A 22,509-nucleotide genomic window follows, 5' to 3' on the forward strand; every position below is an offset into this window, starting at 1 on the left:
ACTGCTTTTATTAGTTAATGAATAAAGCTGTTTTAGTCAATGGACAGGCAGAATATAGCTAGGTAGGCAATACAAATAGAGTTATGGGGAAAAGGAAGGTGGAGTCAGTAGATGCCATTTAGCCACTGCAGAAGAATATTACTGGTAAGACACATCCACGTGGTAATACACAGATAAGTAAAAAGTTCAGATAATTCCTAATCAAGTAAAGAATTCATAGTCAAGTCCCTTCACTTTGCCCTAAATTCAATTGAGGCCAACATTTCTGAATAACTTCACTATGCTATACAACTCACTGTGTTTTTCTATATAAGTTTAATGCACTTCATAGCTAATCTTTAGATTTACAAGGCTAAAGAAATCTTAAAGTCTTCAAATGTTCCAGCATAATAAAATTGCCTTATTCGGTGGTCTTAAGATCAACTGAATATATTTCTGGCCCATGCATTGATGAATAAAATCTTCAGGGTTTGAAAATTGATTCTTCTCCCTGATTATGCTCTTGGAGATGATTTTAGATATATAAGGCTATTCACTTAAATATATCAAGATTGTATTGTCCATTTGGCTGAGAAGAAATTATTTTAAATTGTTTCATAATAGCTAATTTAAATGGAATATTTTGAATCTAAAGTCTTTTCAATAAATGCTCAAAGGTATGTGAATAAAAAGAAACTTAGAACAGATTACATAAAGGACAAAGAAAATTTGGGCACTCAAAATGTATCCAAGCTCTTACAAATAATCTTAATAAAATCATCTACTATCTTGATGATGCTTTTATCTGAAATTCCCTCAAATATCTGTCAGGTATATGTCTATATTGCCTCATTTCTGGTATACCATGATGATATTTTCACCCCCTTTCTCCAACCAATTATTCACTTTCAGGTACTAACAAATACTTTTCTCTGGAGTTCAGGAAGCATGTAGATCAATGTGTGGCTTACTAAAACAAGGACTAAAGGAAAAAAATCATGATATCTGAATTGAGATTAAATGAGTTTGTGGCTCAGCACTCACCTTTAATTTTAAAGTAAGAAATTAACCAAGAATCACAGGCTCTACCATTTTATTAGTATTTTTGAAGACTAAATTAATTTTTGAAAATGTATGAAAGAACTTCTCACAGGTAGTGTATGTGTAATTGACAAAAATTATAGCTGAAACTCTTAACTGTCTGTGAAGATGAAAAATGGTTAAGGAGATAATCCTTCTCTTTCTTTTTTTTTTTTTTTGCCTTTCTAGACAGGGTTTCTTTGTGGCTTTGGAGGCTGACCTGGAACTAGCTCTTGTAAACCAGGCTAGTCTCTAACTCACAGAGATCCACCTGTCTCTGCCTCCCAAGATCTGGGATTAGTATAATCAATTATTCTAGCCCTTATTGACACTTTCAAGAATGTTTCTACATAGGAGGCATTTTACTTAAGTGAAATAATTATATATTAATTCCATAAAGAACTTCAAATCTAAGCCTGTCATTTCATTCCTCTAGAGTAGCAGGTGGTTGATAAAGAGTTATGTATTTTTGTTTTCCTTTAAAATTAGCATACTAAGGATACTCATTAAATTGAATAAATAATTATTCAGTGTTTAACTTGCCTCTAAATAGACTGAGGACTGAGTACATACATGGTGAAAAAGGAAGGATTCCTCAGTATAATATTATTTTTACAAAATCAGAAAATGATAGACTGTAGTACCTATAGTGTTTGTGAAAAAAACCTAGTAGGAACTCAGATGAAAGAGAATTTACATATATCAGGTCATCATGAAGTATATATTAAAGTTTAAAGACAAAGGTAGAGAGTATTCTAGAGAAGGATAATGTAAAGAAACGGTTTTATTGTCATTGTACAATATACATAAAATTACAATAAAGAATATTTGTAAATTATAAATGGACAAATATTAGAATTTCTGTCAGAAACTCTGGCTACCATGAGATTACAAAGATCCCTGTTACATATTCTGGGTTTATTTGTATACCCTGGGAATCCTCTGCAGAGGAGAGAATAGGGAGATCTCTGCATATATGACCAGTATTATATGTCACCTACCAGAATGAATAAATAAAGAACTAGAATGTAGGAAAGTTGATGAGACTCTGACCAGGCAAATATGAGCTGAGGTATTCCTGAATATTGGAAAATCTTGCATGTGTGCATGTATGAGAACACACACACACACACACATACACACACACACACACAGGTGGAGAAACAAAGAAAAACAAAATCAAGATTTTAATTGTGGATAATATTCATTGATTGAGTTCTGGTGGGAAATACAGACATTGGTACTCTGCAGATATATTGTTATGGCTAGAGTTGTCTACCACCAGGGCTTTGTTCACAAAAGAAATTACCCTTAATATATACCATATGGAAAGTTATAAGATTGCTTACGAATTCTGTTATTGAGTGCCTGTACTCTATATTCATAGGACAAGTCTCCCATCTAGGTGCCAGAAAATTATATAGGGAAGTGAAAATGAAACCTGAGAAAGACATGAGAGGCTGTTTTGCTGCTTTTGACAGCATAGTGATCTTATGAATTCATATGTTCAAAGCACATCACCAAAAATCATTCCCAAACAAGAAGTCACATGTAGATAGCTCGTTCAGTTCTAGTAGCAAGAAATCTCTATTGTTTCCACATCACAATCATCCAGACAAATTAGATACATCCTTTGTGAGGATACTCTAAAGGACTCTATAGGGTGGTAAATTTTGCTTGAAACTGACAAGTTTCCTTTCCTACACTCTTATTTTCAAGTCCTCCAATTTATCATTTTTGACACGTATCCAGCTCTTTCTTTTATTTCATTTTTTTTAACTGAAGCTTTAGAAAAAGGGTATAAATTCACTCATTCACACATTGCTGAGAGTGTTATTTCTGCACAACTGATTCTATTTCAATATAGTTTCCTCCAAGGAATTACTTAACTCCAAGGAATTTATAACTCCATGTCTGACCTCTGTACTAAGAACCTGCTCTCTATGTAAAAGATACTTAAGAGTACAGAAGAATTGGATCTGAAGGCTTATGAACTAATTCTTCCTACCCAGTGTGATGAAAATCTCCATTACTTTATCCATGATATGTATCTTGTAAGTCTATGGAGAAAATTATAACATTCATGTGAGGAATAAAAATATTTCCCCATACTATACAATAACCATCTTTCCATTGAAAAACCAGAGTTACAGCATCTAATATACAAGAAAGAGCACCATGACAAGATCTGCATGTGCTTCTTCATGCACTATATATCAATATGTCTAAAACTCCAGAGGCTAGCACACACAAGTATATCTTGAGATACAAATACATTTTCAAATTTGAAGAAAGTTTTGTATAAAATATTAGAAAAAAGAAAAATGAATAGGCAGAAATTGCATGGGGTCAGAATCTGAGTTAGTCAACACTAAGCAAAGAAGTAAATTTGAAAAAAAATATTGATCTGAAAAAAAGTCCACAGCTTCCCTCATTTTATGTTTGCATAGATAAATATCAAATACTAGGTATGTATCATTGACCTTCTGATATGTAACCAATTCTCATCTCTAATTGTTTTCATAATAAAGTGAATACATGGTATAAGACCAGCACACTTAGAAAGATATGGAAACCTCAGTGACCCCAGAATGCTTCAAACTTATGAAAAAAATTAGTATTTCAAGTTATAGAATTATTCTGAGGAAGTTGGTGAATTTCACTTAACTTTATGTAAGCAATATATTTCTGTAAGAAGATTGACTGTTAATTACATTTTTTCACATCACTGTCTGATAAGAATGGATGCTTTTCAGCTAATGTTCATAGATCACATGTCATATGTTGTCTGAGACAAAATTTCTCAGGATGGAATAATCTGAAGGCAAAGTCATCCTAAAACACAGCAAAGAGAAAGAGAAGACTCCTGAAAACCCATCCTTGGAGAAAGAATCATGAATCAGTTACTTCATGCATCTGAAAGGCTTTCCCAGGAATGATTGAAATTAGAAATATAAAGTTGCTATTTTATTAGGTGGTTTTGTCTTAGGTCCTGAGACAAGAGAATTAAAAGATGACTAAAGGAGTCTCTTTTCCTGTCTGACATATTAGGTTGTAGAAGGATATATTGTCCATAAATCACAAAACCAACTTAACCAGACATACTTGTCATTTCTTTGATCATGGACTCCCTACCAACCAGAGCTGTGGGCATGATTTCAAATGCAAAATCTAAGAAATTTTATTGTCAGTAAGGTGAAAGCAAGTTATGGTACAATCATTTTAGTAGAAACATAGATATTTGCTCATCTCAATGAATAAATTCTTTATCATGGAGAATTCTTAAAAATGTTAAGGAAAAAATAAAAAAAAATTATAGTAGTATATAAGCAACTAATATTACTGAGTATTTATCCATATCAAAAATGAATACTATTATATTTTCTCAAAACTCCAGGTAGTTTACTATAATTATACTTAATTTCATTAGAGTAAAAATGTATTCATTTGAATTAGATATACTTTGCATTCAAGGTGTACAAGAGTTTCATGAAGATGGAGGAATGATGAGTGATATGAAAGTAATTTGTAGGAGAAGTAATGGGAGTTGCACTGGACTCAAACACCTCATAAGCACACATGAATTTTACGTAAAATAATTTTAACACAAAGTTCTTGATATACAGGTCTTTAACTTCCTTGGTTAACATTATCCCCAGATATTTGATGCTGTTTTTGGCTATTGTAAAGGGTGATGTTTCTCTGATTTCTTTCTCAGTCACTTCATCATCTGTATATAATAGGGCCACTGATTTTTTTTAAGTTTACCTTGTATCCTGCCACATTGCTGAAGGTGTTAATCAGCTCTAGGAGTAACCTTGTGGAGTTTTTTGGGTCACTTATGTAAACTATCATATCATCTGCAAATAGTGAAAATTTAACTTCTTCTTTTCCTATTTGTATGCCCTTCATCTCCTTTTGTTGTTTTATTGCTGTAGCTAGAACTTCAAGTACAATATTGAAGAGATACGGAGAGAGTATATCAAGAACGTTGTGTCTTTAAAGAAAGAAATCAAAGAAGATACCAGAAAATGGAAAGATCTCCCATGCTCTTGGATTGGAAGGATCAACATAATAAAAATGGCAATCTTGCCAAAAGCAGTCTACAGATTCAATGCAATCCCTATCAAAATTCCATCACAATTCTTCAAGGACCTGAAAGGAACATTAATCAACTTTATATGGAAAAACAAAAGGCCCAGGATAGCCAAAACATCGCTATACAATAAAGGAACTTCAGGGGGCATCACCATACCTGACTTCAAGCTCTATTATAGAGCTATAGTCCTGAAAACAGCTTGGTATTGGCACAAAAATAGGCAGGTAGACCAATGGAACCGAATCGAAAGCCCTAATTTTAACCCACACACCTATGAACACTTGATTTTTGACAAAGAAGCTAAAACTGTACAATGGAAAAAAGAAAGCATCTTCAACAAATGGTGCTGGCATAACTGGGTACTAGTATGCAGAAGACTGCAGATAGATCCATGTTTATCGCCTTGTACAAAATTTAAGTCCAAATGGATCAAAGATCTCAACATACATCCAGCCACACTGAAACTTTTAGAAGAGAAAGTGGGAGATACTCTTCAACGAGTTGGTACAGGAGACCACTCCCTAAACTTAACACCAGTGGCACAGGCACTGAGATCGACAATTAACAAATGGGATCTTCTGAAACTAAAAAGCTTCTGTAAGGCAAAGGACACAGTCAAAAAGACAAAAAGGCAGGCCACAGAATGGGAAAAGATATTCACTAACCCTACATCTGACAGAGGGCTAATCTCCAAAATTTACAAAGAACTCAAGAAACAAGTCTCCAAAACACCAAAGGATCCACTTGAAAGGTGGGGTACAGAGCTAAATAGAGAATTCTCAGTAGAGGAGGCTAAAATGGCCAAGAGACACTTAAGAAAGTGCTCAACATCCTTAGCCAGCAGGGAAATGCAAATCAAAACAACTCTGAGATACCATCTTACTCCTGTCAGAATGGCTAAAATCAAAAACACTGAAGACAATTTATGCTGGAGAGGATGAGGAGAGAGAGGAACACTCCTCCACTGCTGGTGGGAGTGCAGACTCATAGAGCCTCTTTGGAAATCAGTATGGAGATTCCTCAGGAAAATGGGAATTAATCTACCACTACACCCAGCAATTCCACTCTTAGGCATATATCCAAATGAGGCAAGTTCATACAACAAGGGCATCTGCTCCACTATGTTCATAGCAGCATTATTTGTAATAGCCAGAACCTGGAAGCAACCTAGATGCCCCTCAACTGAACAGTGGATAGAGAAAATGTGGTACATTTACAAAATGGAGTATTACTCAGCAGAAAAAAAAAAACAATGGAATCTTGAAATTCGCAGGTAAATGGATAGCACTGGAGGAAGCCATCCTGAGTGAGGTAACCCAGTCGCAAAAAGACAAACATGGTATGTACTCACTCATATATGGATTTTAGACATGGATCAGGATAGCGCCAGTCTGCACTTCCACTGATAGAGAGTCTAGGAAACAGGAAAGAACCTAAAAGATATGCATATATGCATAGTACACAAGAGAAGAGGATGGAGACAAGATCCTCTGAATGGATGGGGAACAAGGCGAGGGGTGGGGGGGGAGTGGGACCTGGGAAGAAGAGAGGGGGTGAAGAGGAAGAGAGTTGGTCATGGGGGAACAGGAAGTTGAGGGGGTGGGGGTAGAATAGGGGGAAGAGGGAATCATAGGATCGAAGACAGATCAGGCACCAGAGTGACCTCAAATGATCTAAAGGGATAACACCAATTGACAAGCTAAGCAATAGTGGAGAGACCACCTCGAATGCCCATTCCTGATGATGAACTTGATGTCTATAACCATCCGGGGGCCTTCATCCTGTGACTGATGGAAGCAGAGGCAAACACACAATTAATCACTGAACTGAACCCAAGGAACCCAGTGACAGAGAGAGAGGAGTGATGAGCAAATTGGCAAAGAATGGGCTGGCAAAACCAGCAGAGACAGCTGATCTGAACAGGGGAGAGCTATTGGACCCCAGACCGACAGTGGGGAGGCCAGCATGCGACTGATCTGGACCCCCCAAATGTGAGTGTCAGCGAGAAGGCCTGGGCAACCTATGGGGCCCTGAGCTGTGGATCAGTGTCTATCCCTGGTATACAAAGTCTTTGTGTGCCTATAGCACAAAGAGGGATGCTCTCTCAGCCTGGACTCTTAGGGGAGTGCCTGGGCCCTACCCAGAGTAAAATGACAGACTCTACATATCTCCTATGTGGAAGGATTTGGCAATAGGGTGGGAGTGTGGGAGGGGAAGGGGAGTGCGGGAGGAGGGGAGGGAGAGGGAACTGGGATTGACATGTAAAACAAGCTATTTAAAATTAAAATAAAAAAATATATATAAAAAATAACTTTAACAAAAAATAATAGTTGAGAAAGGATAATCAAACTGTCTGTTTGCAGATATACAGAATGACGGAGTTGTATTTAGAAAATAGAACTTTAATTGCAGAGAATATCAGCACAAAAGCTATCCAACTAAATTCAATGGAATTTGTAATTCTGAGGAAAAAAATGAGCTTCATGATCAAAATATGTTAGAGCATGATTGAGACTCCTGTTGATGTCAAGATAACCAATGGTTGTTTGCTTAATCTTTTTGTGTTGATTTGACTAAAATTATAACAACCAGAGACAAGTCCAAGAAGCCCAGAAGTTAATGGAAAATGATGAAAATCATACCCACATGGTGCAGACAAATGGAGTGAGAAAAGTAGTTAACACATGGGTTAAACAAAATTTTGGGAAGTGTTGGGGAAGTCTTATGCTAATAAAGCACTGTCTGGCCAATAGGAATCTAGATAGGTGGGGCTAGGAATCCAGGAGGATTCTGGGTAGGAGAAACACAGGAGAGTCAACATGTGCCGCCATGGGAGTAGGACGCCGGGAACTATTCTCCGGTAAGAAACATACTTAGATTAACAATTATGGGGTAATTACTTAAGGCAGAGCTAGCCAGTAAGAGACGAACAAGGCCAACAGCTTCATAATTAATATAGCCTCCTGTGTGTTTATTTGGGACTCATGCGGATCTAGAACCAGGCTGGCGCAGCAGAGCCCAGGCGACTGGCGGGGGATATACCAAATCGGCAAGCAAGGAAAAAGCTTCTCTTAACAAAATGGTGATCAGGAGTGGGATCATGAATTTCCACGCAGAATGACAAAAGCTTTAAAGGAATTTTAGAAACAGAAGAACGGAGAGAAGCACAGATTTTTGGTAGCAGCATTTTTCTCAGGTGTGCTCTGTTTTGCTAGCGACAAGCCGAGATTCACGTGGATTGCTTACCGGAGTCTTCCTGACTTGGCGTAAAAAAAAAAAAACCAACAAGGTTGTTTTAAGAGACACTACTAACGATTGAAAAGTTGTACGTACAGCTGGAAGTGGCAGCTTTTTCTGGATGTCAGCATGGACTGAGGCGGTAAGCTGGAGTCACGCTTACACCGGCCATCTTGAAACGGCAGTTTAAAACAGCCGAGGTTTTACAGATAAGACACGTGGCCAGAAAAACGTAAAGATTTACACTAAAGTCAGACTTGGATGAATAAAACCTCTAAAGGTTTACAGTGTGTTTAAAAATATACGTGAGATTGACAGAGAAAATGAAACGGCAAAGTGGTAAGTAAATACAAAAGCTGGCGTTGTGGTGGCGCACGCATGTAGGAATTGCTCCAGAGGCAGAGGCAGGCGGATTTCCAAAGAGAAACCCTGTCTCAGAGAAAAAGAAATAAAAGTGAAAGAAATAAAGTAATAATAAATAAATAAGCCACGTAAAGATGGAAAATACACAGAGAGTCTGGATACTGTATGCTATTGTGTTTTTCAGTTTTTTGATTGCTAAGGAAGGAACAGCTGCTAAAGTACACTTGATTATAAATGCTGCTGAATTAATCCAACTTCTATCTTTTAAAAATGCCTTGACTTCAAAATTTAAGTGTAAGGATATGTTACTTGGAAAAGGAGTTTTTATTTATGTTTCTACAGAAAATGAAAAGCTAAGGATTCCTTCCAGGCTTTTGTGGTTTGACGAACCAAGACCCCCGGAAGCAGTGGACCAGGTGTTCCAACAATCGAAACAGCGAAGATGATGCAGTCTTACAGACCCCGAAAATATGGACTTATACAGGTTTCTGAGTTTTGTCATGATCCCCATGGTGTGAACAGCGCCCCCTTCCAGCAGGAAGCAGTTTGGAATGAACGACCTCCCAATTCCCATCTTGTTTATAAATATTTGTTTTCATTTAAATGGGATTGTTTATAATTGGCTAGTGATCACAGCCAATCCTTTTAATGGTAAAAAAGGGAATTATGATATAGGAATTGTTTTTCATTTATTGATACAAATTCAAGGTCAATTTTGTGATATGTATATTTCTCCTCTTGATTAAGTATTGTGCTTATACTGATCTTTTAAAATGTAATGCGTAATTAAATACAGATTATAGATAGTCAGAATTTATAGTTAGGTAAGTTAGGTTTTCTAGATATACAGAAAAATATTTGAGATAGATAAACAGTCTTCAAACCTCTCAAAGACCTTCAGAAAATGGCATTTAAAATGGTTTAGGGCTTTTCTTGACAATGAGAAATGTCTGCTCCTGGCAGCACCAATTACATCTGAGAGGAAGATGGGCATCGAAGAAACTTGTTATGGAGTTTGCTTTCAACATGGCAAGATTAGCCATTTGGGCAAGAAACTGCTCTTGCCTGTACTGCTTGACTGTTGTTGTATAATCTGGACATGCAGGACCCACAGGAAAGTGACTGCTGAACTCAGTCTTACAGGGTTCCTGCTTCATGGAAGAGTCTAGGAGATGTTCTGCAGGACACAGAGAAATGACTGACAGACTGCCAGCGCAGATGGACAGTTTGAAATTTCCTGCTTTGCTGAGAAGTGTTCCAGACACATTGTGGCCTATGGGCTGAAGATGGATACCCCAATGTTACAGAGGAACTTCGGGTGACTGTCCAGGCAGTAAGATGTCTCTGTCAATCCTAGTGTTTATATATTATCCTTCTGTGGTCTTTGATGGAGTTGAAGACAGATAGTTATAATTATAGTTTTCCTTAGTTATGATAAAAGATAAGCTACATATAGAACTTTGAACTCACAAGGATGGTATGGATGATATTTTCTTTAAATCTTGCTAAAATATTGTAACTATGTTCTTATTTGATAACTGTTCTGTTATATACAATTTGACTGTGTTAAAGTTAAGACCTTTCTTTTTGTTTAAACAGAAAAGAGGAGATGTTGGGGAAGTCTTATGCTAATAAAGCACTGTCTGGCCAATAGGAATCTAGATAGGTGGGGCTAGGAATCCAGGAGGATTCTGGGTAGGAGAAACACAGGAGAGTCAACATGTGCCGCCATGGGAGTAGGATGCTGGGAACTATTCTCCGGTAAGAAACATACTTAGATTAACAATTATGGGGTAATTACTTAAGGCAGAGCTAGCCAGTAAGAGACGAACAAGGCCAACAGCTTCATAATTAATATAGCCTCCTGTGTGTTTATTTGGGACTCATGCGGATCTAGAACCAGGCTGGCGCAGCAGAGCCCAGGCGACTGGCGGGGGATATACCAAATCGGCAAGCAAGGAAAAAGCTTCTCTTAACAGGGACGTATATAGAAAACACTTGATCTCATCACTATATATTCCTTAAGAAAGAAGGAGCCCAAGTTTGAAAAAGGAAAATGCATTGAACCTCATAACAAAGGTAAGAGTTCTAAAAAGCTCCTGGTGATGGGATAAGTGCTAATGAGGAATCAGATGGTGGACACCTTTTTATTTTATTTATTTTTTATTTAAATTAGAAACAAGCTTGCTTCACATATCAATCCCAGCTCCCTTCCCTCCTCCCTCGCCCCTCCCACCAGCCTCCCAAAACCCTCACCCAATCCCAACCCCACTCCCCATAGAGGGTGAGGTCCTCCATGGGGGATCTCCAAAGTCTGTCTTACCATACTGGGCAGGACCTAGGCCCTCCCTCATGTGTCCAGGCTGAGAGAGCATCCCTGCATGTGGCATGGTCTCCCACAGGAGGACATGAGGGAGCAGGAAAATTGTGTCCCTCTATTCTTATTAGAAACATGTGAGTTGGTTTGATTCAGCCAAATGATGAATTTATTCAATTTGTAAAAGTATTTGTTTCTTACAAGTAATTTTATTGACATTTTGCTAAGAATTTGGTATGAGTCCACAGTTTGTATTTTTTGATTAAAGTTTCAAATCATGTCATAATTTCTATTATTATATTAAATTGTACCTTTTACTTGATTTTTTATGGCCTGTTTGCTTTCATCCTCTATTTATTTATTGTTTTTTTTTTTGTTGTTTGTTTCTGGTATAGGTCATTTAAGTCAGGATGCTATATAAGCTGGGTAAGACTTCAACTACTGAACTACATCCACAAACCTTCCTTTTTTGCAGTGCCCATGGGGGCCTGTCACAGTTTCTTCAATAACTAGAGCATGCCTGACCATTTCCAAGATCACTTGACTCATTAGTAAAAGTCAGGCTGAGGAAAAGTCTCCAGATATTTTTGTTACATATAACCACATCAGTCATTATGTACTTAATATATTTATTAATTTTTCATTCAATTTTTCTCTGTATGTTTGTGTGCATGTGAATATCATAGAGCATCTTCTACCATTGTTGGAACTCAAGCCTTCAGTTATGGTAGCAAATACCTTTTGCTGCTGAGCCATGATGCATGTCCCAAATCCCAAATTTTCAATGAGAAATGTGACGCTATTTTGTTTAGTTACTCTAAGCCAAATCTTTTGTTAATTTCAGCTCAAGTCTTTCTAATCCAAATCATGCCTTTGGTTTCTATTTCAGAAGGATGTGCCTATGTGTGTGTATGCATAAGAAGGGATGAGGTTGTGGTGAAAGGGGAACACTCCTCCACTGATGGTGGGAGTGCCAACTTGTACAGCCACTTTGGAAATCTGTATGGAGATTCCTCAGAAAAATGGGAATAAACCTACCACAAGACCCAGCAATTCCTCTCTTAGGCATATATCCAAAAGATGCCCATTCATACAACAAGTATGTCTGTTTCATTATGTTCATAGCAGCATTATTTGTAATAGCCAGAACTTGGAAGCAACCTAGATGCCCCTCAACCGAAGAAGAGTAGATAGAGAAAATGTGGTACATTTAAACAATGTAGTACTATTCAGCAGAAAAACACAATGGAATCCTGAAATTTGCAGGCGAATGGATGGCACTAGATGAAACCATCATAAGTGAGGTAACCCAGTCACAAAAAAAGAAACATGACATTTACTCTTTCATATATGTATTTTAGGCATAGAACTGGGGAGTGCCAGCCTACAATCCCATGGACAGAGAGTCTGGGAAACAGAACCTCCATTCAGGGGCTGACAGAAGCAGAGGCAGACTCCCATGGCTAAGCACTGAGCTGAACTCAAGAGTCCTGAAAACAGCTTGGTATTGGCACAAAAATAGGCAGGTAGACCAATGGAACCAAATCGAAAGCCCTAATTTTAACCCACACACCTATGAATACCTGATTTTTGACAAAGAAGCTAAAACTGTACAGTGGAAAAAAGAAAGCATCTTCAACAAATGGTGCTGGCATAACTGGGTACTAGTATGCAGAAGACTGCAGATAGATCCATGTTTATCGCCTTGTACAAAACTTAAGTCCAAATGGATCAAAGATCTCAACATAAATCCAGCCACACTGAAACTTTTAGAAGACAAAGTGGGAGATACTCTTCAACGAGTTGGTACAGGAGACCACTCCCTAAACATAACACCAGTGGCACAGGCACTGAGATCGACAATTAACAAATGGGACCTTCTGAAACTAAAAAGCTTCTGTAAGGCAAAGGACACAGTCAAAAAGACAAAAAGGCAGGCCACAGAATGGGAAAAGATATTCACTAACCCTACATCTGACAGAGGGCTAATCTCCAAAATTTACAAAGAACTCAAGAAACAAGTCTCCAAAACACCAAAGGATCCACTTGAAAGGTGGGGTACAGAGCTAAATAGAGAATTCTCAGTAGAGGAGGCTAAAATGGCCAAGAGACACTTAAGAAAGTGCTCAACATCCTTAGCCAGCAGGGAAATGCAAATCAAAACAACTCTGAGATACCATCTTACTCCTGTCAGAATGGCTAAAATCAAAAACACTGAAGACAATTTATGCTGGAGAGGATGAGGAGAGAGAGGAACACTCCTCCACTGCTGGTGGGAGTGCAGACTCATAGAGCCTCTTTGGAAATCAGTATGGAGATTCCTCAGGAAAATGGGAATTAATCTACCACTACACCCAGCAATTCCACTCTTAGGCATATATCCAAATGAGGCAAGTTCATACAACAAGGGCATCTGCTCCACTATGTTCATAGCAGCATTATTTGTAATAGCCAGAACCTGGAAGCAACCTAGATGCCCCTCACTGAAGAGTGGATAGAGAAAATGTGATACATTTACACAGTGGAGTATTACTCAGCAGAAAAAAACAATGGAATCTTGAAATTCGCAGGGAAATGGATAGCACTGGAAGAAACCATCCTGAGTGAGGTAACCCAGTCGCAAAAAGACAAACATGGTATGTACTCACTCATATATGGATTTTAGATATGGATCAGGATAGTGCCAGTCTGCACTTCCACAGATAGAGAGTCTGGGAAGCAGGAAAAAACCTAAAAAGTATGCATATATGCATAGTACACAAGAGAAGAGGATGGAGACAAGATCCTCTGAATGGATGGGGAACACGGCGAGGGGTGGGAGGGAGTGGGACCTGGGAAGAATAGAGGGGGTAAAGAGGAAGGGAGTTGGTCATGGGAGAACAGGAAGTTGAGGGGGTGGGGGTAGAATAGGGGGAAGAGGGAATCATAGGATCGAAGACAGATCTGGCACCAGAGTGACCTCGAGTGATCTAAAGTTATAACATCAATTGGCAAGCTAAGCAATAGTGGAGGCACCACCTCGAATGCCCATTCCTGATAATGAACTTGATGTCTATAACCATCCGGGAGCCTTCATCCTGTGACTGATGGAAGCAGAGGCAAACACACAACTAATCACTGAACTGAACCCAAGGAACCCAGTGACGGAGAGAGAGGAGTGATGAGCAAATTGGCAAAGAATGGGCTGGCAAAACCAGCAGAGACAGCTGATCTGAACAGGGGAGTGCTCTTGGACCCCAGACCAACAGTGGGGAGGCCAGCATGGGACTGATCTGGACCCCCCAAATGTGAGTGTCAGTGAGAAGGCCTGGGCAACCTATGGGGCCCTGAGCTGTGGATCAGTGTCTGTCCCTGGTATACAAACTGTCTTCATGTGCCTATAGCACAAAGAGAGATGCTCTCTCAGCCTGGACTCTTAGGGGAGTGCCTTGACCCTACCAAGAGTAAAATGACAGACTCTAGATATCCCCTATGTGGAAGGATTTGGCAATAAGGTGGGAGGGAGGGGGGGAAGGGGAGTGTGGGAAGAGGGGAGGGAGAGGGAACTGGGATTGACATGTAAAACAAACTATTTAAAATTAAAATAAAAATGATAAAAAAGAATAATAGGGATAGAAGAAGGAAAAGAAGTTTAATTCAAAGGTACAGAAAATATATTCAACAAAATCACAGAAGAAAACTTCCCCAACCTAAAGAAGGACACACCTATGAAAATACAAGAGGCTTAACAGAACACCAAATAGACTGGAACCACCAAAAAAGTTCCCTTGCCACATAACAATCAAAACAATAAGCATACAAATTAAAGAAAGAATATAAGAATTGAAAAGGAGAAAGGTCAGGTAACATAAAAAAAAAAAAAGAAATCCAGTGACAGAGACGGAGGACTGATGACCAAAGGGGTTAAGACGGGGATGGTTTAACCCCCAGAAACGGCTGACCTGACAAGGGTTAACTCTTGAATACCAGACTGATGCCAGGGAATCCAGCATGGGACTGATCAAGACCCCTGAATGTGGGTGTCAATGAGAAGGCCTAGCTAATCTATTGAGCCTTTGGTAGTAGATCGGTATTTATCCCGGGTATACAAATGGACTTTGGGCTCCCATCCAGCAATGAGAGATGCACTCTCAGCCTGGACTCTTGGGGGAGGGTCTAAGCCCTGCCCTGGATGAAATGGACACCTCCATGGAGGATCTCACCGTCCCTGGGGAAATGAGGGGATATTGGGGGCGTTGGTGGGAGGGTGCAGGAGGAGGGGAGGCAAGGGGAGAGGGCCCTGGAATTGACATGTGAAGCAACCTTGTTTCCAATTTAAATTTATAAATATAAAAATAAAATATAAAAAGAAGGGATATCCTACTTTTTATTAAACACTTACATCTTTTAAACATTTGCCTCAGCATTTCTGTACCATTCAGCATATATTTTGATTATCACATTATGTTCTCTGTAAACAGTGGACATCTTTTCATATTTTATTGCTGTAATATGTCCATTAATTCTCTGATAATTTCATGCAACCCATTTCAATAGTATTCCCTCTTGTCCCTCAAATCTTCCAAAACCTACCATTTTCCACACCCATTTCACTGAGAGACTTTTATTTTTGCAGCTAATCAAGACCAATTTGTTTTACCAACTTATTGAGTGTGTGGCCTTCTACTGGAACATGGTCAACTGGGCACAAGTGGCAAGAATCTTTTAACTAAAGCTTTATTGGGCATCAAGGGGCTGATGGTTGTAAAGTGTATGTAGCCAGTCCATGGTAGGACTGCTGCTTGTTTTCTGACCTCTGTCCTCCAATGTTACTGTACTCACTTTTCTCAAGACCAACTCTGTTTAGTTCTTCCCCCATATCATTTGGAAAACAGGACAACTTGACAAACTCATATAGCTCTAATAGCACTTCACAGATGTTTGTAGTTGATACTCATTTCATTGTTTGCTACTGTGATGTCCCTTTCTTGGATTAAATTGATCAAGATCCCCACAATACTATATCATATAATGTTCCCTTTCCACTATTGCTTAGATTACCAGTTGGTGTCATACTTGTAGATCTCTGGAAATCTCACTAGTTCATACCTTAAATACTATCCTAGAACCTTCATCCAGTGGCTGATGGAAGCAGAGACAGACAACCACAGCTAAAGACTGAACTGAAATCCTGGAACCCAGTTGCAGATAGGGAGGAGTGATGAGCAAAGAAGTCAAGACTGGGCTACTGAAATCCACAGAAACAGCTGACCTGAACAAGGGGGAGCTCATGGACCCCAGAGTGATGGCAGAAAGGCCAGCATGGGAATAATCTAGACCCCCTAAATTTAGGTGTCAATGAGGAGGCCTCGGCAATCTATGGGGTTGGGCATATTTATCCCTGGAGTACCAATGGATTTTGAGAGCCCATTCTACATGGAAGGATGTTCTCTCAGTCTGGACTCATGAGTGAAGGCCTAGCCCTGCCCAAGATGATATGACAGACTTTGGAGATACCCCATGGAGGGCATTACCCTTCCTGGGGAGCAGAGTGGGGGTTGGGTGGGGGATTGGGGAGGCTGTTGGGGGATAGGGGAGGAGGGGAGGGAGAGGGAACTGGAGTTGACATGTGAATAATGTTCCCTTTCCTGTGTTTATCAAGAGACTTTTGATAATAGGGAACAAAGCCTTGAAATTGGGATAAGAGAAAAACAAAACCACTAATTTTATCTTGTATTTGTTTAATTGGATTCAATGATTAAATTTTATAGTTAATATGTACTTTATAGTAAAATTCATTTCTTAAGACATTTCAAAATAAGTGTAATAAATATCTCTCCAATTTTTTACTGAAGAAAGTGAATGGTATAATTCTTTCATTTTAGAAATAGTGGATATTTTTCACCAAATATGAGTAAGCTTTCTCCAAATAGCTCATGAATATTAATAAGCAATATCTTCTGCAAAAGCTTTGATTTATAAATATGAAATTAAATTTTAATGTTATTACCTTTTAAAATACCTGTATGTTTATTCCTGTGACCTATAACTAATGTGTTACTCCATGTCTAACCTTTTATCCTATGATTTAATATTACATCACTGAAATCATGGGGTTTTTAATAACTTTTGATTGACAGTGTTAGAATCAAAGTTTTAACAGGAATCCATCTATTTTTTGCCTTAACATTTTGTTGTTTTCTAGTAACAGTCTCATGTTCACTTGCTTTCTGTAGATCTATGCATCATAAACCATCACTTAAGCATTTACTTTAAATGTGGTTCTGTGATTTTGGATGTTTTAAAACGTGGTTTACCTTTTATAATTCATTAGGAACACTTCTTTCTGAATCATTGAGAGTTCAAAGAAGTTTCCTTTACTCACATTATTGTTATCTTCTGTGTCTTAATTTTTTCAGTAAGGTGTTCATATTTCTTTTTTGTTACTTTGTTTTTTATAGTTTACAATACAGGATATGTATTTGCTTTGTGTCTTCGGAAGTAATGTAAATGGTCGTCATTCTTTTTACTATACTCCTAAATTTATAGTTTTCAAAATAACATATAACACAGATTTTTAAAAACAAGTAAAATGCTTTGTATTTTTGTTCAAACTCTAATCTACATTGTCATTAAAATTAATATATATATATGTATGTATGTTAATATACTCCCCTATTTTACACCATTAATAATTACATGATTAGTATTAGCAGCAAAAATATTATTTGCATTTGTGTTTAATACATTGGTTAATATTCTTACAGAATTAATACTTATTATTTTAATTGATGTTTTATGATGCTTAATCATGTATTCAATATATGACACAGTTTAGACTTTTAAGTTAGCATGACTGACAGTCATATTTTGGTCTGTTTTTCCTTTATTTTATCTTGCTTAAATCTTTTTATTTTTCAAACTAACAGTGAAATCTAAAACACATTGAAATGCACTTCAAACTCACCAACTTCTTCAGTTGAATAAGAAGCAAGACAATGCCTACAGTAGAAGGGAAGGTGAGAAGTCTTAGAAATATTTCACCCAGTATTTCTAAATAGAAGACAGGGGAAGGGACAGCAATGTGAGCAGCTTCTAAAAGCTGAGGATAGCTTTCATTCCATATCTAGCAAAAGGATGGTGTACTTTACCCTAAACCATGAAGAACTAAATATGTTAGCACATTAAATTATAAATTAAAAAGACAGATGGTGATGTAGCTGAGTGGTGGTGTGTTTTTCTGTCATTCACAACGCCATAAGTTTAATTCCCATATCACATACACAGCCCGAGAGAGAAATACATGGGGGTTGGGAGAAATGAAATAATAAAAATATACTTATATATTTTCGCTGGATCCTAATGAAAGCAACATAATCGGCTAAAACTCAATTTTCATATCAGTTACTTAGTATCAGGATTTTTAGTGACAGAAATATAGAATAATAAGTGCAGTTAAGTCATCGTGATAGTTAATCTGAATTCTCCCCGTGGCTGAATTTAGACGTATCTATGATCATTTTAAGTAAAGATTACCTAAAGATGGAGACTCATCCTGAATGTGAGTTGCATCTTCTGTCCATGGGATGGGGCCCTAGTAAGTAGCAGCATTTGTCTCTCTTTGCTTAATAGATACAGATGCAATATGACCCTGCGTCCCTGCTATGATTGCTTCTCATAGTAGCGTACTGTACTAGCAAACTGTGAGCCACAATAAAGCCTTTACACCTAAAATCACTTTATCAGAAAGTCTGATGCTTCTTGTGACATATTCAGAGAACAGAAACCTAATCTGACTATAGTACATTTACAGTATTTTATTTTTATTTAACTTTTTATACGTGGTACTCTCATTTCCCTCTCCCTCCCATCCTCCCCCGCCCCCTCCAATCTTCCCAACCTTCCACCCCACTCCGTCCTCCCTCCACTCCCCAGGGAGAGTAAGGGCTACCATGAGGGATTTTCAGAATCTGTCACATCATCCCGGCAGGGCCTAGGTCCTCCCCGATGTGTCCACCCTGAGAGAGCATCCCTCCATGTGGAATGGGCTCCCAGAGTCTATTTGTATTCCAGGAATAAATACTGATCTACTCTCCAAGGTCCCATAGTATATTAACATTTGCAGTATTTTTATATATTGATTTGCTAGGTATCTTTTTAAAGCTATTTAGAAGAGGTTCTGTTCATGTCTACTGGACTATTCTTTTATACTGGGTTACAAAACAACTATCAGTTTCCTGATTTTTACCTATCATGTGTATGTTCTAGAAATATTTCACCCAGGTTATGAATTATTTTTCATTTCTGTTAGGTGCTTTTAAGACAGTAGCATCAAATAATGGAAGAAAACTTTATTCAGATGAAAGACTGCAATTGTGAAAACACTGATCTCAAGTACTTTCAAGGATTTCAATCTAACAGCAAAGGGCATTGTTTTTATAAGGCATGCTAAGCAGTGAGGACATCATGGTCAAATGAAGGAAATTAATCCAGTGTCTGACAGAAGGGGCATCCATGTTCAGTCACTTCTTTGTATAAGCTGTCAAGGTGCCTTATTACTCGTTCCAGTGCTTCCTTTGGCTACAGACAAATAGAATTCAGGAACCAACAGTGAATGAAAGATGACCAAAGCTTGGACAAGGAGAAATGTAGGGTAAGAAATAAACTGTTAGGAGTGTTTCTCCGGTAGATTATTAAATATTAGGAAGTGTAATTTATTAATTTTTCTTTTCTCTATATTGTATATTTTATCTTAATACATTTCTCCCTATTCCAATTTAATGATGTAGGATTTTAAACTTTCTTCAGGTGACTTCATTATTTTGTTTGTTCATTTTTATTTAGTTTTATTGTTTATCATATGATTACACCAATACTAAGGGAAGAGTGAAATTTTATTTTATCCCTCTAAAAATTCAGTTATTCTAAATCAGTTACTTATGTACTTACTACATATTATCTCATATATTAAATCCCCACCACAGTTTAACCTCCCTCTACACCTCCCAGCCCCAGCCTTCTCATCTAACCTCTGCCCCCAGAACCTCTCTTCCACCATTTCCATTCAGAAAAACAGTAGACCTCCCAGGGATATCATCCAAACACAACATAACAAGTTACAATAAGAGTAGGTACATTCCTTCCTATCAAGGTTGGACAAGGCAAACCAGTAGGTATAGAAGGGTTCACAGAGCTGGCAAAGGAGTCTGAGAAGCTCACCACTCCAACGATTAGGAGTCCCAATAGAACCCCAAGCTACACAAGAATAACAAATATGCAGAGAACTAGGACAGACCAAAACTGGGTCTGTGTTTTTCAATTCAGTCTCCGTGAGTCACTATAAGCCATGCTTAGGTGATTCTATTGGCCATGTTCTTTGGTATCCTCTACCCCTCTGGATACTACAATTCTTTCTCCCACACTTCTGCCAGGTTCCTGAGATTTGCCTACTTTTTTGGCTGTGGGTCTCTGTGTCTGCTCCCTTCAGTTTCTAGAAGAAACCTATCTGACAATGATTAGGTTAGGGTCCAGTCTATGAGTTTTAAAGAATATCATTAGGAATAATTTCATTGGCTTCTTTTTCCAGTCATGTTTGATTCTATCCTACAGTAGGTACTTGATTTTTGTGCAAGATGACAGATATGAATCTATTTGCATTCTACTTCACACAGACATCCAGCTAATATAGCACCATTTCTTGAAGATGCTTTTTTCTATCATATATAATATTTTGTATGTTTCTGGCCTCTTCTGTCCATTATATTTTTCTGATAAAAACAAGGTGTTCATAGGTGCATGGCTTTACATCTGGGTCTTTCTTCCATTCCATGGATCAACATTTATGTTTAGGCCAATACCATGTGTTTTTTTTTTTTTTTAGAAAACTTTGTAGTACAGCTAGAAATCTGGTGTGGTGACTCCTCCAGATGTTCTTTTATTGTACAAGATTGTTTTAGCTACACTAGGTTTTTTGGTTTTTCATAAGAAAATGAGGACTAAAAGGAAATGTGTTGGAATTTTCTGATGAAAACTGCATTGAATAGATAGATTGCTTTTGTTAGGATGGCAACTTTTACTATATTAATGCTACAGATACATGAGCATTGGAGACCTTTACATCCTCTGATATCTTTCTCAATTTATTTCTCCAAAGATTTTACGTATTTCTCATGCAAAACTTTTATCGGCTTGGTTCAGGTTACTCCAAGATATTTACACTAATTGTGGCTATTTTGAAGGGTATTTTTTCCCTGTATTCATTCTCAACCAATTTGTTATCTGTATATAAGAGGGCTACTGACTTTTTCTTTCTAGTTAATGCTACATCCAGCCACCTCAGTGAAGGTGTTTCTCACTTGTAGAAGTGTCCTGATAGAATTCTGAGATAAGTTTTTAATGTTATCATCATGTGCAAATATCATACTTTAGTTTTTTGCTTTCTAATTTGTATCCTCTTGATCTCATTCAGTCTCCTTACTACTCTAGCTAGAACTTCAAGTCCTATAATGAAAAGATATGGACAGAGTAGAAAGCCCTGTGTTAATGAGTTTCCTATAATTGCTTTGAGTTTCTCTCCGTTTAATTTGTTGTTGACTATAGGCTTGCTGTAAATTCCCTTTATTATGTTTAGATATGTCGCTTGTGTTCCTGATCTCTCCAAGAATCTTATCATGGAGTGTTGGATTTTGTCAAAGGTATTTTTTAACTTTTTTATTAATTTAATTTTAAATAGCTTACTTCACATGTCAATCCCAGTTCCCTCTTCCTCCCCCACAGCCTCACACCCTATCCCCACTTGCTTCCACATGGGAGATATCCAGAGTCTGTCATTTCACTCAGGGCAGTGTCCAAGCACTCCCCTAAGAGTCCAGGCTGAGAGAACATCCCTCTTTGTGTTATGGACACACGATGTCTGTTTGTATGCCAGGGATAAACACTGATCCACTGCCCAGGACCCCATATGTTGTCCAGGCCTCCTCACTGATTCTCACACTCAGGGGGTCAGGATCAGACCCATGCTGGCCTCCCAGCTGTCAGTCTGTGGTCCAAGAGCTCCACCTTGTTCAAAACCTGTCTCTGCTGGTTTTGCCAGCCCATTCTTTGCCAATTTGCTCATCGCTCCTCTCTCTGTCACTGGGTTCCATGGTTTCAGTTCAGTGTTTAACTGTGGATGTTTGCCTCTGCTTCCATCAGTCACTGGATGAAGATTCTAGGATGGCATATAGGGTAGATGTCAAGTTCATTATCAGGAATGGGCATTGCTTAGCTTGCCAGTTGGTGTCATCTCTTTAGATCACTAGAGGACTCACTGGTGCCAGTTCTCTCTTCTAACCCATGACTCCCTCTATTATGGTATTTCTCATTCAGTTCTCCCCCTATTTTACCCCACACTCAACCTTCCTCTTTCCCCATGACCTACTCTCTCTTTCTCTTCTTCCCCTCTCTTCTCCCACAC

This window comes from Mesocricetus auratus, unplaced genomic scaffold (genome assembly GCF_017639785.1).
Source record: "Mesocricetus auratus isolate SY011 unplaced genomic scaffold, BCM_Maur_2.0 Super-Scaffold_4256, whole genome shotgun sequence".
NCBI classification, from domain to species: Eukaryota; Metazoa; Chordata; class Mammalia; order Rodentia; family Cricetidae; genus Mesocricetus; species Mesocricetus auratus.